Source organism: Giraffa tippelskirchi, chromosome 7 (genome assembly GCF_054371585.1).
Source record: "Giraffa tippelskirchi isolate mGirTip1 chromosome 7, T2T-mGirTip1v1.2.pri, whole genome shotgun sequence".
NCBI classification, from domain to species: Eukaryota; Metazoa; Chordata; class Mammalia; order Artiodactyla; family Giraffidae; genus Giraffa; species Giraffa tippelskirchi.
This window is the reverse complement of record NC_137281.1, coordinates 80,126,181-80,141,909: the sequence shown is the minus strand read 5'-3', so window position 1 is coordinate 80,141,909 and position 15,729 is coordinate 80,126,181. Positions and strand designations below refer to the sequence as shown.

Sequence of the window (15,729 nt, the reverse complement as noted above, 5' to 3'; positions counted from 1 at the left end):
GAGTGGGAGTTATGCTCCATAAGCTGGCTTTATAACAAAGAGATTGGAAACAAGGTTATCAATAAAGGATCTAGTTAAATCAATTACTGTATATCATCCAGCTATTGAAAAGAATGAGGCAGCCCTCAGTATGAAAAGATCAAGATATTAAGTAACTAAAAACAAACAACTCAATGAAAAAATGATCAGAAGACCTAAATATACATTTCACTGAAGAAATCATCCAGATGGCCAACCGGCACAGGAAAAAATGCTCAACATTGTGAATTATTAGAGAAATGCAAATCAAAACCACAAAGCCTATATCAAAAAACCAATATCAATCAAATAGTTTCATCAAAAAAATCTATAAATAATAAATGTTGGAGAGACTGTGGAGAAAAGGAAGTCCTACACTGCTGGTGGGAATGTAAATGGGTACAGACACTATAGAGAACAATACGAAGGTTCCTTAAAAAACTAAAAGTAGAACTGCTATATAATCCAGCAGTCTCATTCCTGGGCATATATTTGGAAAAGATGAAAACTCTAATTCGAAAAAATACATGCACCCCAGTGTTCATAGCAGTACTATTTACAATAGCCAAGACATGGAAACAATCCAACTAGAGAGTAGCCTCTGCCGTAACTAGAGAAAAGCCTCCGCAGCAACAAAGACCCAAATAAATAACGTTAAAAAAAAAATAAGAGATAGAAGTAAGAACTGACCACAGTGGGAGAGGGCATCCTGTCCTGTCCTGCTCTTGGCTTCCTGTCTGCACATCGTCTCTTCCCAGCCAGACCAGGACACACTTGTTGCTTTTGTTTACTTCCCAGAGCTTGGCGTACAGAGGGTGTGTAATAAATATTTCTTGCCTCAGTCCCCACTAGCACTCGCTGTGCTCTGGGAAGGACTGGGGGACACAATGGTCAGCAGCTTCCAGGACCCAGGACTCTGCACAGGGCTGCATTGTGACTTCCACGGTCCCTAGACACTTTTGTCTTCATGGGTACCTTCTTCCATTAAAAAAAATAATTTATTTTACAAGTGTTTTGGCATAAAGACAAATGTAATCCAGGCTGGATTCATCATTGTATGTTTATCATTATTATTTCTTTTCTTCTGATTTCAAACAAAATGAAAATTAAAACATTTTCTAGGCCCCTTAAAATTACCATGGGCCCTAGGCACCATGTCTGCCATGCCTAATGGGTAAGTGGGCCCCAGGCCTGTGCCCTGGGCATGGCTGGTGTTCAGTAAACAGGCATTGCCTCCAGGAGCAGCCTGGTCAGGGAAATGCACGTGGCCTTTGGAACCCTAAAGGCCTAGGTGTGATCCCAGCTCCAGTCCCTACCCACTGAGGCTCCGAAGGCAATCACTAAGGTTTCCCGAGTTCAGTTTCCTTCCTGCTGAAATGCAACATTGCCATGAGGATTAGAAATATAACAGAAGATGCTTCATAAATGCCCAATATTATTAGTTGATTTGTCTCCAGGAGGGAGTGAGTGCTCTGAAGGTAGCCGAGGGACATGGTCGGCTTGGATGACAACAACCACAGTCAGAAGTCCTGGCCCCTTCAGGAGAGGCAGAAGGGAGGTGGTGAGAGGACATGCCTTTACCTGGTTTTAATTATACTCTTAGTATATAAACTCATATATGGATATAATCTTTTATATAAGTATATACATAGACTTTTAGACATATAAAAGATTATATATAACAGTATATATACTAAGAGTATAAATATATAAGACTATAAATGTATATACTAAGTATATATACATTATATACAGTATATATGAAGCTATATACTCAGTATATATCTGGAGCAGATAAAGATTAAAATTCAGAGCCAGGCCTCTGCTCAGGGGTTCTTGGCCTTGACTGTGCATTAGAATCACCTGGGAGCTTAAAAAATACTAAAGCTCAACCCCTACCCCAGACCAATCAAATCAGAATATCTAATGGGGGGCTGGGTATGTGGGGTTTTTTTTAAGGTCTCCCAGGTGATTCTAATCTGAAGCAAGGCTGAGCATCCCCGTGGCCATTCCTGCGGATGGAAGGAGTAAGCTGTCTCATCCAGCAGACTTCTCACCCCCACAACATCTAAGACCATGAACTCTTAAGTGGCTGCCAGAAGTAGATTGAAAGTGGGATAAAAGGAACTTGTAGGAGGCCCTTCCAAGGCCCCGCACCCATCAGAGTATTCTTTTTCGCTGGGCCAGCCTCCCAAACTGCATAGTTTCACCCAGCCGAGATCCACCCCTGTGGATGCCTCTTTCAGCCCAGAACCTTGCTGGGTCCTAAGACAACGGACCACAGCATGCCCCCATCTGACAGGGCGGGTAACAAAGAAGACAGGGGACCTACCCCTGCAAGCACTAAGTAGGTTTCCCCAGGGTGGGCTGCAGACCTCCTCCACGTGAGGCTGCTGCTGCCTAGTTCAGTCCTGTCCGACTCTGTGCAACCCCATGGACTGTAGCCCACAAGGCTCCTCTGTCCATGGAATTCTCCAGGCAAGAATACTGGATGGGTTAGCCATGCCCTTCTCCAGGGGATCTTCCCAACCCAGGTATTGAACCCAGGTCTCCTGCATTGCAGGCAGATTCTTTGCCACTGAGCCACCAGGGAAGTCCCCTCTACTTGAGGACCTGAGTGCTATTCATCTGCACTCCTGAGCCACTCAAGATCAACTGAACTGACATCTCTGGATTAGGCCAGAGGCTGCATCTGTCACTCTCCTGAAGGAATTCTCATGCACAGGTACATTTCTGAGTCAAGAGAGGACCCATAGTCCATGTCTTGATTCAGGAGGAGGCTACACAGTGTACACATAGGTAAAAAAAAAAAACCTCCAAGGTTTACATTTAATATGTGTACTTTATGTGCTCAACCTAAAAGCAAAAACAAAAGAGAACTAACCAACCATGTGCCTGGAGCTTTAGGAAGGAGAATCAGGGGAGGCTGTCTGGAAGAGGGGCTCTTTGAGCTAGGTCTAGAACAGGGAAAAGAACAGGGAACAGAGCAGAGGGAGTTGGGAGGTTCACTGGGGAAGAGACTCTTGCAGCCATAGCAGTGGGGGAGGCAGGTAGGAACAGGAAAATGGTTGTTTTTGAGGCCTTTTCAGGTAGCTGCCTCATCCCCACCCAGCAACAGGGTGTCCTCAGAGGCCCACAGGCTGCTGTGGTCAGCATAGGTAGCCCATGTAAACTCCCAACTTGCTTCCAGGAGCATTTTCCAGGTCATTCTCCAACAAGACAGCATTGTTTGGGGTTCCAATGCAGGGCAAGAAAAACAGAGAGCTCAATTGTCCCTGTCATAATGGGTATATAATTTATAATAATGTCAGCTATTAAAGGATTTTTAGTAATTAACTGACAGTGGTGTGCTATTTCACTGCATTTTTGCCTGCCATAATGATCTTGAACTTTACAAGACAGTTTTGAACTTGCTCAAAATAAGTCCCGAATATAAAGAAGGGCAGGGTCATCCCAAATAAGGGGTAAAAGATGTTGGACAAAATGGGGCTGTTCTCCTCCCAAAAAGAAGATGAGCTGTGCAAAACCAGGAGGATTGCAGGCCCACTGTCTTCCCAGGGAGCTATACATCCAGTCAAACGCCTGGCCAGAGAGGCGACTAAAGCAAGTCAGCTGTTTCAGAACACTGTATTAAGTTGCATTCTTTTTAATACACTTTGTTTGCATGATACCCAGCTAAGAATATTTTTTGCAGGACTTCCCTGGTGGTCCAGTGGTTAAGACTCCACAGTCCCAATGCAAGGGGCATAGATTCAATCCCTAAAATACTGCATACTGCAGCCAATAAAAAATGTTTTTAATATTTTAAAAAAATTTTTTTAAAAGAATATTTTCCTCTTCCCCGGAGAAGCATGCTTCTACTCTCATGATTCTCTTGGAATTTTTTTTGCTCTTTCTGATTTTTAACATAATAAAGGAAATATTTCTTTCTCCTCTTAATTCTGCTAAGAAAAAAAACCAAAACAGCCAACACAAGCCCAGTGATAAATAGTTAATGGACAGCGTGCTGGAGAGGCATCAGGGAGTGGTGGGGTCTGTGGGAAACTGATGCATTCAGGCCCAGTGTGAATGAGGATCTACTATTCCACTCCAGACAATCAGGACTGCAGGCTCCTGGCAGAGACTGTTAAGTGCCAATAGCAACCTCAGTTCTTCCTCTTTCTTTTTAATAGCAGAAAGATGATTTATTTGCTGCTGGGAAAATTTCATCCTGGGGGAAAAGGACTACTTTGGCTTGAGCACAGTTACATGATCATCTGTATCCTCCCTTGCCCTTGGTATAGCCATGCAACTATCTAGACAATAAGTTGTAAGTAGATGTGTTGTGCAGGAATTATGGGAAGGCTGCATAAACGGAGTTGGCTCATCTGGAGGCCCCCTTTTTGACTTCAACTTTTTCTTCTCTGGCCTAGAATGTGAATATGATGGCTGGAACCCTGGAAGCCATCATGGACTATGAAGCAACCTTTGCAAATGGGACCTGTACACTGAAGACAACAGAACAGAGAAGCCTAAGCCCCGATGGCTTTTTGAATCTAGCTACCCAGGCCTGAGCTGCCTCTTTCTCTCCTGGCTGCTTTTACATGAGAAAGAAACATGTATCTTATTTAAACTACTGTTATTTTGACATTTTCTATTATAATCTGCCCAACCTAATTCTAACTAATACACATGGGCTCACTATCACAATAGTTCAACCTTTCAAATTTAGCCAGATTATATGAACCTGTATATTACATAGTTTGATGTCATATATATTGGAAACTTTACATAATTATCTAAAATACAGAACATGCCAAACAAATTATGTCTGAACTGCATTCAACCCAAGCCCCACTATGGACTATACTGTTGATGATAGGTATTAAGACTTGATAAATAGTCATTTCTCTCTTTTCTGGGAAGATAGTAGGATTGTGCTTCTCCACCCAGTTGAACTCAAACATGTCCATGTGACTTGCTTTGGCCAATAAAATATGAGCAGAAGTGATGTGCAATGCTTTTAGGCAGGTAATTTAAGAGCCAGTGTGTGATTTGCCATATTCTCTTTTCCCTGCTGCTGTCATTATGGAAACATATCAACATGGAACTTCCTACAGCTGGACGGTTGAGTGACTTTGAAGAACAGAGCGTCCTGATAACTCATCAGGTAGTACCCAAAAATGGTTACAGTAAAGCCACTGGGATTGGGGGAATGTTTGTTACCACAGCATCATCTAGCTTATCCTGACTCATCTGCTCTGTGATGACACTGGACCCACACTGATAATCCAGGATAATTCCCCATCTCAAGGTCATCTGATTAGCAACCTTAATTCTACCAGCAACCTGAATTCCCCTCTGCCACGTGACCTAACACAGTCACAGGTTCCAGTGATTAGAATACACAGTTGAGGGTTCCAGAGATTAGGACACAGACATCCTTGGTGGGGGGAGCCTTATTCTGTCTCCCACCCCCTCTCCCACCCCAGGAGCAATAATGTCAGCAGTATTTATTGAGCACTTACCACGTACCTGCCCGTGTGCCCAGGGCTTCTTTTCCTGAGCAATCTCATCCGTTCTTCACAACCCTAGGAGGATGGTTCTCCTCATGTTCTCGTTTTACAAAGAAGTTAATCAATTCGACCCAGAGAGTAAGGGCTGCATGTTGGAATTTGAACTCAAGGCTGTCCAACTCAAGCCAGGGTCCCAACCATATGCTGCATCCTGTGAAGCCACCAGATCTGTTCAACTAGATGTCACCCCTCCTCTGTGCCTCCATAGCTGAGTGGCGGGCCTCTCTTGTTTAAATGATACTCTTCTGAAGTTTCAGTTTTGGGCAGGCCACCTCCCTACATCAGCTGTCAAAGTAATAAGAGTAGTTATTTAATGAAAATCTACCCTGGCCCAGACCCTTCACATACAACAACTCTGACACCCTGGTCAGAGTTAAGGCTGCTAAGGCTGGTCTTGTTTCCACTTTCCAGAGAAGGAAACGGAGATTCAGAGAGGCGAGGGTCAGCCTCCGAGGTCATTCGTGTCAATGCTGGAAGTTGAACACAGGCCTAACTCCAAAGCCAGTTCCTGCCTCTGTGGTTGTCAACACTTGCTGCCTTTGTAAGCATGGGAGAGATATAACATCTTATGGAAAAACCTGAACGAACTGGTCGACCAACCCAATAAATATCATTAACTGAATTTAAGCTGGCAGTGTAGCCCAGTGGTTAAACTGGGGATGCTGGAGTCATACTGCTGGGGTTCAAATCCCAGCCCGCTCACTTTCTTCCTGTGTGACTTATGCCTTGATTTCCTCAACTGTAAAATGTATAATGATAGCATCTATCTCACAAGGGCTGTTGTGAAGATTAAATGAATTAATGCATCTCAAGTACTTTTGACAGTCATTGCCCCACAGCAAGCAGTATGTAAGCGTAGCTTTAATTTTGGGGTGGCCTTGTCAGCTAAGCATCATGCAGGACCCCTGCCCCAATGTCCGGTCACATCACCAGTCCTCTGCTCCAGTCTTGTTAGAGAGAAAGGCATCTTTTTCTGTGAAACATTATGACCCCAAACTAATTAAATAGAAGGTTCTCTGGAAGACCAAAAAAAGATAAATGTTGAGAAAATATTTTATAAACTGTAGAGAGAAGTGCCCACGTTGGGTATCAGTGACCTTAATGAAGTGCTTAACAAACAGCCTGGGAAACCACAGACCCACCAGAAGACCCAGTGTCGCCCTTCTCAACGTGGGGCCCCAGGGAACAGAGAGAGAGCAGGCAGCTGTCAGATTTCCTCCTCCCCTCCCATCACCCCAGCCCGCCCCTATCCATCCTGGGGCTGCAGGAATGCGATGGTATCTCAGCAAACAGACAGTCTGTTCCCACAGGAGATGGGGCCGCCCCCAGGAGGCCCCACTCTCCCAGCCACTGTAAACACAAGGGTCTGTCCTCTTTATCAGCTTGGCTCAGCAGCAGTGGAGACAGTCTGCCCGCTGGAGAGTCCCCACGCAGCGATAAGCTGCTGGGCCCCTTGTTGGCGGCCCTCCTGGGGCTGTAGCTGGGCTGCCCCAGAATAGGAATCTTGGGGCTGGCCTGGCTTGGGGCCTAAACACCTCATCCAGGGGCTGGGAGGCTGGATGCCTGAGCTCTGAGGATGTTAGCCACTCAGATGAAGGAAGCAAAGGGCCAGAGTTGTCAAGGGGCCAGGCCACAGAGTCTGCAAAGCCCCCAGGAGCTGGCCAAGACTTCTGAACCTATTAATTACATGGCTTTAAAAGATATCTTTATCCTCCTTCTCCCTCATCATCATCATATTTACAGACCATACATATTGATGATCGTTTTACCCACAATATTTTCCCATCCACACTCCATTCAGTGAATTAATACACAGCAAATGCTCAACACTGGGCTTGGTAAGGACTCAGAGAAACTCACCCTGCAAAGACACAATGTAGTAGTGTTCCTGTAATCATTCTTGTGGTGCAGACAACCCCCAGTCCCTTAGGATAACAGCTAGCTTTTATCTAGTCATACCCATTAGGTCCTTGGTTTCTCCACTGACTGGACATGGGGAATACTAGAGTGAACAGCATTCTCATCTGACCGAGGCAGGAACTGAAGTGCCCAGAGAGGTGCGGTGATTTGCCTAAGCTGCATAGCCAGCACGTGGCACAGCTGGAACCAGCCCCAAGCCCTCAGACTCAAAGTCCGACAAATCCCTTTTCATCCTGGCCATTGACTGTGCTGTCCTGCTGTTCTCAGTTGCTCAGTCATGTCCGACTCTGTGGGACCCCATGGACGGTAGCCCCTACCGTCAGGCTCCTCCGTCCATGGGGATTCTCCAGGCAAGAACACTGGAGTGGGTTGCCATGCCCTCCTCCAAGGGATCTTCTGACGAAGGAATCGAACCTGAACCTGAGTCTGCTGCGTTGCAGGTGGATTCTTTACCTTCTGAGCCACCAGGGCCCACAGCCAACCACAGAAGAGCCTGCACTGGGTCTTGGGTCCGTGTCCTGGATCCTTTCTGGGGTCAGGCAGAGGCAGATCAAGATCCTGGGGGTGGGGACGGACTGACAGCTCCTCTGCAGCACTCAAAGCACTAGCGAGCAGCTGTGAATGGACTCCAAAACAACCAGTGAGGCTGTGAACCCACAGGATGGGCACTGAGTGGGAGCACAACAGCCCTGGGTTCCAGTCCCAACTCTGCTGTTCTCAGGGTGCTGACCTGGGTGGGCCTGGGCACTTCCCTTCTCTGAGCTTGGTCCCCAGATCTTTACTTCCTTATCTATAATATGTCACCTTCTCTGCCCTGGCTACCTCCTCCAAGAGTTGCTGGGTGAACTAAATGAAACAGTACACATTAAAACCTCTGGTTTGGAGCTCCTGATTAAAATGCTTTCTCTTCCTGATCAGATGAATTTCAAACCCCTGACCATCCTTTAGTGCCCAGTTCAGATGACTCCTGTTCCTAGAATCCCTCTCTCTGGTTTCCCAGTTGGGCACAACCATCCCTCCTTGGAGCTGTCACTTCTCTGCTGGGGTATTCTCTCCCTTGCATGGGGTCAAAGTTTGGGACTGATTTCTCGTGGGAGCCCCAAATCCTAGTATGGAGTCCAGCACACATTAAGTGCCTGATATAGTGAGTGAGTCAATGAATGGACTACCAAAGTGAAATGGACACTCTGTCCTCCTCTCTGTCTATGAGGCTCCGGGAGCATGTCTCCTCCTCCCCTTTGGACAGCTAACAGTGGTAAAGACCCCCGAGGGGCAAATCTTCTTGAAAATTGCTTCCTTCTTTTGCCACCTCCTACTCTCAGCTCCAGATCCTCGTGTGTTCCCAGGGCTCCCAGGATTCTATCCTGACTCCTTCGCCTGGCTTTGAGGCCCTCCCAACCTGGCCTCAGTCCCCGCTCAAGCTCTTGTCTAGCTCATGGTCCCAGGAGTGCCCTCTGCCTGGACCTTGCTCTCTGTTACCAACACTCACAGAAACATCTCCACTTTCACTGAGTCTACAATGCAACCACCACCATCACCATCTCAGGAGCTTCTGTTGCCTTCTCTCTTCTAAATGCACCTCCCCCCATGTCCCCACAGGTACCTTCTCCTAGCCAAGGGACCTCCAGGTTGCCTTTGATTCTCATGAATGGGTCCACCATCACCTCCCCCACAAACCAGCTGGGCCCTCGAATCTCCCCTCCCCCATAACATAGGCTGTGATTCTCCGGGTGGCAGAGGGAAGAGATGGACACTGAGCTGGAATTTGGGACATACAGAATGGCTCCCAAAATGTCTAAAGTTTTCTCCAGGCCATGTCTTCCCCCTTTCCGCACTGGAGTGTCCTACTCCCACCATCCACAGGGCCCCCATATCCCACATCACGAGGCACCCCTTTAGTCCACAGAGGCTATGGTCTCTCTGCCACCCACCCCTGAACACCTGCCCTGTTACCGCCCTTACTCATGAATGCTCACTGAGTGTCTTCTCTGCACCAGTCATACCATTCCAGGCCCTGGCGGGGGAGGGGGGAACACAGCAGCAAACAAAATAGAGTCCCTTCCCTCATGGAGCTTTCATTCTAATGAAGGAAAGGATGGAAACAGACAATTAAACAAAACAAATGCGTAAAGTATGAGACTATTTTAAGTGAGTTTTATTATAGATAAATTCACTATCATTGAAAGTAAGGGCCTAGGTTTAGAAAAAAAAATGCCAGGATGGATTTGGGGAGTGTAGGGTGGAGTTGCTATTAAGTGGGATAATCATGTAGACCTCCTTGAGAAGGTGACATTTGCTCAAAGAGTCAAAGGAGTCAAGGTGGTGGACCTTAAGGATTCTGAGGAAGAACATTTCAAGCAGAAGGAACAGCCAGGGCAAAGGCCCCTGTTTGATTCCATGTTGCCTTTTCTGTGCACCCACATTTTCATCTCTTTATTTGGCCCTGAGCAGAATTCAGGAGGGGCTTCCCTGGTGGCTCAGTGGTAAAGATTCCACCTGCCAATACAGGAGATGCGGGTTCGACCCCTGGGTCAGGAAGATCCCCTGGAGTAGGAAATGGCAACCCACTCTAGTATTCTTGCCTGAAAAATCCCATGGGCAGAGGAGCCTGGCAGACTACAGTCCTTGGGGTCGCAAAGAGCTGGACATGACTTAAGAGACTAAACAACAGCGACAGAGTCCAGGTGTGTTAGAGGAAGTTGCTCACTTGGTCACCTGTCCTGCTGCACCAGGAGCTCCCTGGGGCAGAAACCCTGTAATGGTCAAGTTCATAGTCACCTCAGACCCCACCCTGACATGTCCAGACACACACACCCAGACCCACACCCTTATGCCCAGACATACACACCCAAACTTGTATATAGAGATCCACACACTATGGTCAATAGAGAGGCCTCGGTGATTGTCTATTGAGATGAACTGAGTGCAGAGTAAATAATAATTAAGTGCACCCAGCCCCATCTAGTGTACAAAGGTCTCCCTTGTGTCTGTTCTTTGAGCTTGAGAACTGGGTGGTTATTAAAGTGAGGCTCAGAGAGACCAAGGTGAACAGGCTGGTCACTGGTATTTGCAATACTGGAACCCAGCTCTTCTGATTACCATCCAATATGTTTTCATACAAAAAAAAAAAGATCAGACGTGAACATAGAACAAAATGTCTATAGAGGTAAGTGTCCCTCTTCTCCCCACCCTCCTGCTAGGCACTCAGCTTCCTCCCTAGAGGCAGAATGCACTTCTCAGTTTACTTTCAATGGATACTCAGGCTCTCCTCTCTCTGTGAAGGGAATCTGCATTGCAGATACACCTGATGTTATGAAAAAAGGCCAGGAGTCCCCACTCTGGAAGCAACCTCTTTGCTCCTAGGCTCTCTGGAGCCAGACTTGGCATCCACTTGGTTTCCCCAAACCTACAAGTCTCTTGGATCCATGGCATGGTCACTAAATGTCTCACACCTTCAGTCTTAGGGATGATCCACTCATCATGAGGAACTCAAAGAGAGGAAATGGGGAACCAAGGAGAAGATGGAAGGAGTAGGGGAAACCAGGCACTGCAGGAAATCACACTGTTCTGGAGTTTCTTTAAAATGAGGCCCCCATTTAATGACCTCTGGATTCTTCCCCAGGGCTTTCAAAGCTGAAGGACTCTGAGTTCCCAGGGAAAAGCATGGGGCTGGAGTCACTGGATGACCATCCATACTTCACCTTAGCAAGTTGCCCCAAACACACTCAACTACAGCCGCAGAGTCCAGTGTATGCCTCTCCTTTACCAGGAGCAGATGAAAATGAATCAGTCATGTACCTGCCGCGGGGTCCCCACCGCCAAGGGGAGACACACACATGCATCCCAGTCAGACAGTGCTCGGGGAGTCTTGAGGAATCAAAGGATGCTGCTCCTCCTGGAGGGGAGGAAGGCAAGAGAAGGAGTACACAGAACCCCCCAGCAGAGGAGCTGACATATGCAAAGAGCAGGGACACTTAAGAAATGCTAAGGGGGGCTTCCCTGGTGGCCCAGTAATTAAGAATCTGCCTTGCAATGCAAGGGACACCAGTTGTATCCCTGGTCTGGGAAGATTCCACATGCCTCAGAGCAACTAAGCCTGTAAGCTACAACTACTGAGCCTGTGGCCCTCAACTACTGAAGCTCATGTGCCTAGTGCCTGTGCTCTGCAACAAGAAAAGCCACCACAATGAGAAGCCAGCACACTGCATCGAAGAGGAGCCCCTATGTGCCGCAACTAGAGAAAGCCCATGTATGAATGAAGACCCAGCACAGCCAAAAAATAAAAGAAATAAATCTCTTTTTAAAAAAGAAAAGAAATGCCAAGGGGAATTTTGACTTTGGGCGGCAGAGATCAAACAGGAAGGGTCAGTGGGGGTCAGAAGCGAAGGGCCTGGATGTCAAGGGGATGTGTTTGATTTTATCTTACTAAGTGGAGGTTTTCAAGAGGGTTATGGCAGGATCTGACTGTGTATTATCTGGATCTCTCACAGACCATGAGCAGTATAGAGAATGGAGTGGAGGCCTCTAGGACATGGGATATGAAGTTCTGACTACAGTTGAGCAGAGAGAATGTATTTATGATGCTTTATTTCTTAAATAGGATGATGGGGACACTGTTTCTACTCTTTTTTTTTTTAATATGTCTCAAATAATTCCTAATGAAAAGGAAATTTTAAATAAAAAAGATAAAGTCATGGACTTCTCTTGTGGTCCAGTGGTTAATAATCCGCCTGCCAATGCAAGGGACACAGGTTTGATAACTGGTCTGGGAAGATTCCACATGACATGGGGCAACTAAGCTCCTGTGCCACGACTACTGAGCCTGTGCTCTAGAGCCTGGGAGCCAGGCTGACTACTGAAAGCCTGCATGCTCTTGAGCCTGTGCTTTGGAACAAAAGAAGCCACTGGAATGAGAGGCCTGAGCATCAAAACCAAGAGTAGCCTCTGCTCACCACAGATAGAGAAGGCCCCGGCACAGCCAAAAATAAAGTTAATTAATTAATTGTTTTCAATATCCTGAATTCTAAAAAAATAAGAGGAAGTCAGTGAATATAAGCTCCAAGAAGGTACAGATAACAATAGCTAATAATGAAGCTTGTTATGCACTTAATAAGAAAGCTTAATAGGCACTATTCCTAGAACTTTATAAGTATGCAGTCATATAATCATCACAACCCTATGAGGTGGGTGTTTTACTCCCATATTACAGATCAGGATAAGAAGTATAGAGAAGCTGAGTCTCTTGTGCAAAGTCACCTGGTCAGTAGGATAGAAAGCAGGGCTTCAGGGATCACATTTCACCAAGGTTTGTACTGCCACATGGCTCCTGTTCACTACCACATGCCCAGCACCTGGCACAGACCAGGTCTATAGTAAATTTTCATTGAATGAATGCACTCCAGAGAGGTTCAGCAAGTTCCCATAGGCAACACCGCACAGCCCTTCAAGATTATGCCCCCGTGGCGAGCCCGGTGGACCTGCTGCGACCTGTCCACACGCCTTCCTCCCTCTCCTGCTCATTCTGTCTCCAGGTCCAGCCGTCCTGGGTTAGTATGCCTACAGTAGCCTGAGCCTAACTCAGACCAGCGGAGACAGGCTGCCACACTCGCCAGATCGGGTGCAGAGAGGGATGCAAGGCCGGCAAGGGGCGAGGTGAGATGGAGCAGGACCTGGGTGGGCGGGGCCAACGCCAGGTGGGATACTTCCAGGAAAGCGCGGCGCTCCTGCTCTGTCTGCTGGGCCTGCTGTCACGACCTCGCTTGCTCAGAGAGATCCCCCTTTTGGGGGGGCCAGTTTTCAAACCCAAAATGGCTGCGCAAAGTTCTAGGCCGGATGGACCAAGAGGAGGTACCCAAGAAACCTTTCTGTGCAGAGTGCCGGGTGCCCTGGCAACGGACGCCCAAGTCGGGAGCCATGGTAGTAGGCTTTTGAGCAGTAAAGGGGTCAACAAACCTGAACCTGGACGATGAAAGGCCATGGACGTGCAGCCGGAAGCTGCCTCGGCCGACCCATACTCCCCCCCCCCCCCCCGCACCTTCCTAACTCCGCCCCTTGCCACACTTCCCTTGTTTACTCCTGACCTACTTGCTCTTCTTGAAACATTACATGCCCTTTCCACCTCACAGCTTTTACCCTTGTTGTTCCCTTTGTGGGAAAAGTAGGAGGAGAAGCAGCAAACGCTTGCAGCCCTTACTAAGGTGCCAGGCACTGTCTAAGCACTTCACATGTATTAACTCATTCAATCCTCTCCACAACCCTATAGATATTAATAGATTGTTGTTTTTTTTTGCTGCTCTGGGTCTTCCTCGCAGGGTTCCAGCTTCTCTGGTTGTGGCACACTGGCTCAGTAGTTGTGGTTTAGTTGCCCCATAGCATGTGGGATCTTACTTCCCCCTCCAGGGATTGAACCGGAGCCCCCTGCATTGGAAGGTGGATTCTTAGCCACTGGACCACCAGGGAAGCCCCAATAAATACTATTCTTATCCCAAGGGTCTCTTCCCACTGGATTGTTCACTACCTAAAGACATCAACTATGTCATGGTCATTTAACAAAAATAATACTAATAATAACTCACATTTTTTGGAGCATTTATTAGGTGTCAGGCACTGTTCTAAGCACTTTACCTGTGTGAACTTATTTAATCCAACAATCTTTTTTTTTTCTTCTCTTTTCTTAATCCAACAATCTTCTAACGCATGTACCACCCTCCCCATTTTACACAGAAGGAAACTAAGGCAGCAAAAGGTTAAGTGTCTTGTCCACAGTCATGCACTTTGTAAAAGGCAAATTCAGAATTTGGATTCAGGTCCTTCAGACTCCAAAGCAAGTGCTCTTTTCCACGTGCAGCAGCTGGCAGGCCTGTTCCCCACTGGGGCCCTGAGTAGAACTCTGGCCTCCCCATGGGCTGACTGGAATCTCTTCCCAATTACCCACAGGCCTGCAGGGCCTCAGAGTCAGCACACAGAGCACTGGTGGTCTTGAAGTCTGGCATATGGAGCCTGTACCTCTGGATCTGCTGGGGCTTCCAGTACAGGGGCGAGAGCTGGCAGGGCAGGAGTTTCCTGATGCTGCCATCACAAATTGCTGCAAACTTAGTGGCTTTAAATGACGCAAATTATTATGTTACAGTTCTGCAGGTTGGAAGTCTGATGTGGGTCTCTAAAACCAAGGTGTCATCAAGGCTGTGTTCCTCCTTAGCATGCTGGGGAAGAATTCACTTCCTCACCTTTGCTAGTTCCTAGAGGCCTCCTGTATTCCTTGGCTGGTGGCCTCACCTTCAAAGACAGCCACAGCAGATCCTGACCTTCTGGTGTCGCTCCACTCTGACTCTGCTTCCTTCACTGTTTCTCTTCCTCTGACTCTCTTCTGCCTCCCTCCTCCCCTTGTAAGGACTCTTGTGGCTACACTGGGCCCATCCAAATAATTGAGAATAATCTTCCCATGCTAGAGTCAGCTGCTAGTAACCATAATTCCATCTGCAACCTTAATTCCCAGTTTCCTTGTAACCTAACACATTCACAGGTTCTGAGGTCAGAACGTGGACACTGTCAGGGTGGGGGATTAGTCTGCCTACCTCACAGGGGTTTCTCAGATTGCTCAGATTGCTCCTCAAAACTCCTTATCCCTAAGTACCCGTAAAATTATTGGAGCAGCCCTCAAAGCATGCGCAGTGGAACAGCCTGCCCCTCACCCCAGAGAAGTCCCTCACAGCCCACAAAGAGAATACGTGGGGGTCGGCTGAGGACTTGCAGTCCACTGCTTGACGAGAGAGTAGCCCCTCAGATAATTTCCACCTGTTACCAATAGCTCACTAATCCCCAGTGGGAGGCCATGAAGTGATTCACATCCCCACTTTAAAGTGTAGGAAAGTGAGGTCGGCGGCCCAGCATTTCACGTGCAACGTCCATGCTCGTTCTCTGAACCTGTGCTCATTCTCCAGGAACCTTGCTTCTCACAGTTGGGTATTGGCCTCATCCTGGTGGCCAGGCTTCTGGCAATCACATAAATAAGACCTTTCTTCCCCCTTGCGATGCTTTGTTGAGCATAAATTACCTAGCATATGCCTTCTTTATTAAAATAGCACAAACATTATTAGGTAAAATCATAAATAAAATTAAGCCAAAAAACCATTTGAATTTTTTTTAAAAAGACAGACCGAAGAGAAACTGTGGGGTTTATACAGGTCATGTCTGTGAAATCTTGGTGTCTGTGAAATCTTTTCTGCTCCTCTATCTC

General features: G+C 47.1%; 1 long non-coding RNA gene across 1 annotated transcript in view; it reads right to left on the bottom strand.

Moving 5' to 3' along the window:
* Window positions 1-3,897: 3,897 nt before the first annotated feature.
* LOC145514301 (uncharacterized) overlaps window positions 3,898-15,729 on the bottom strand; it is a 103,043-nt gene continuing 91,211 nt past the window's right edge. Inside the window, exon 6 of the long non-coding RNA XR_014060027.1 lies at window positions 3,898-5,858. This is a non-coding gene — a long non-coding RNA (uncharacterized LOC145514301). The remainder of the gene's footprint in view (window positions 5,859-15,729) is intronic.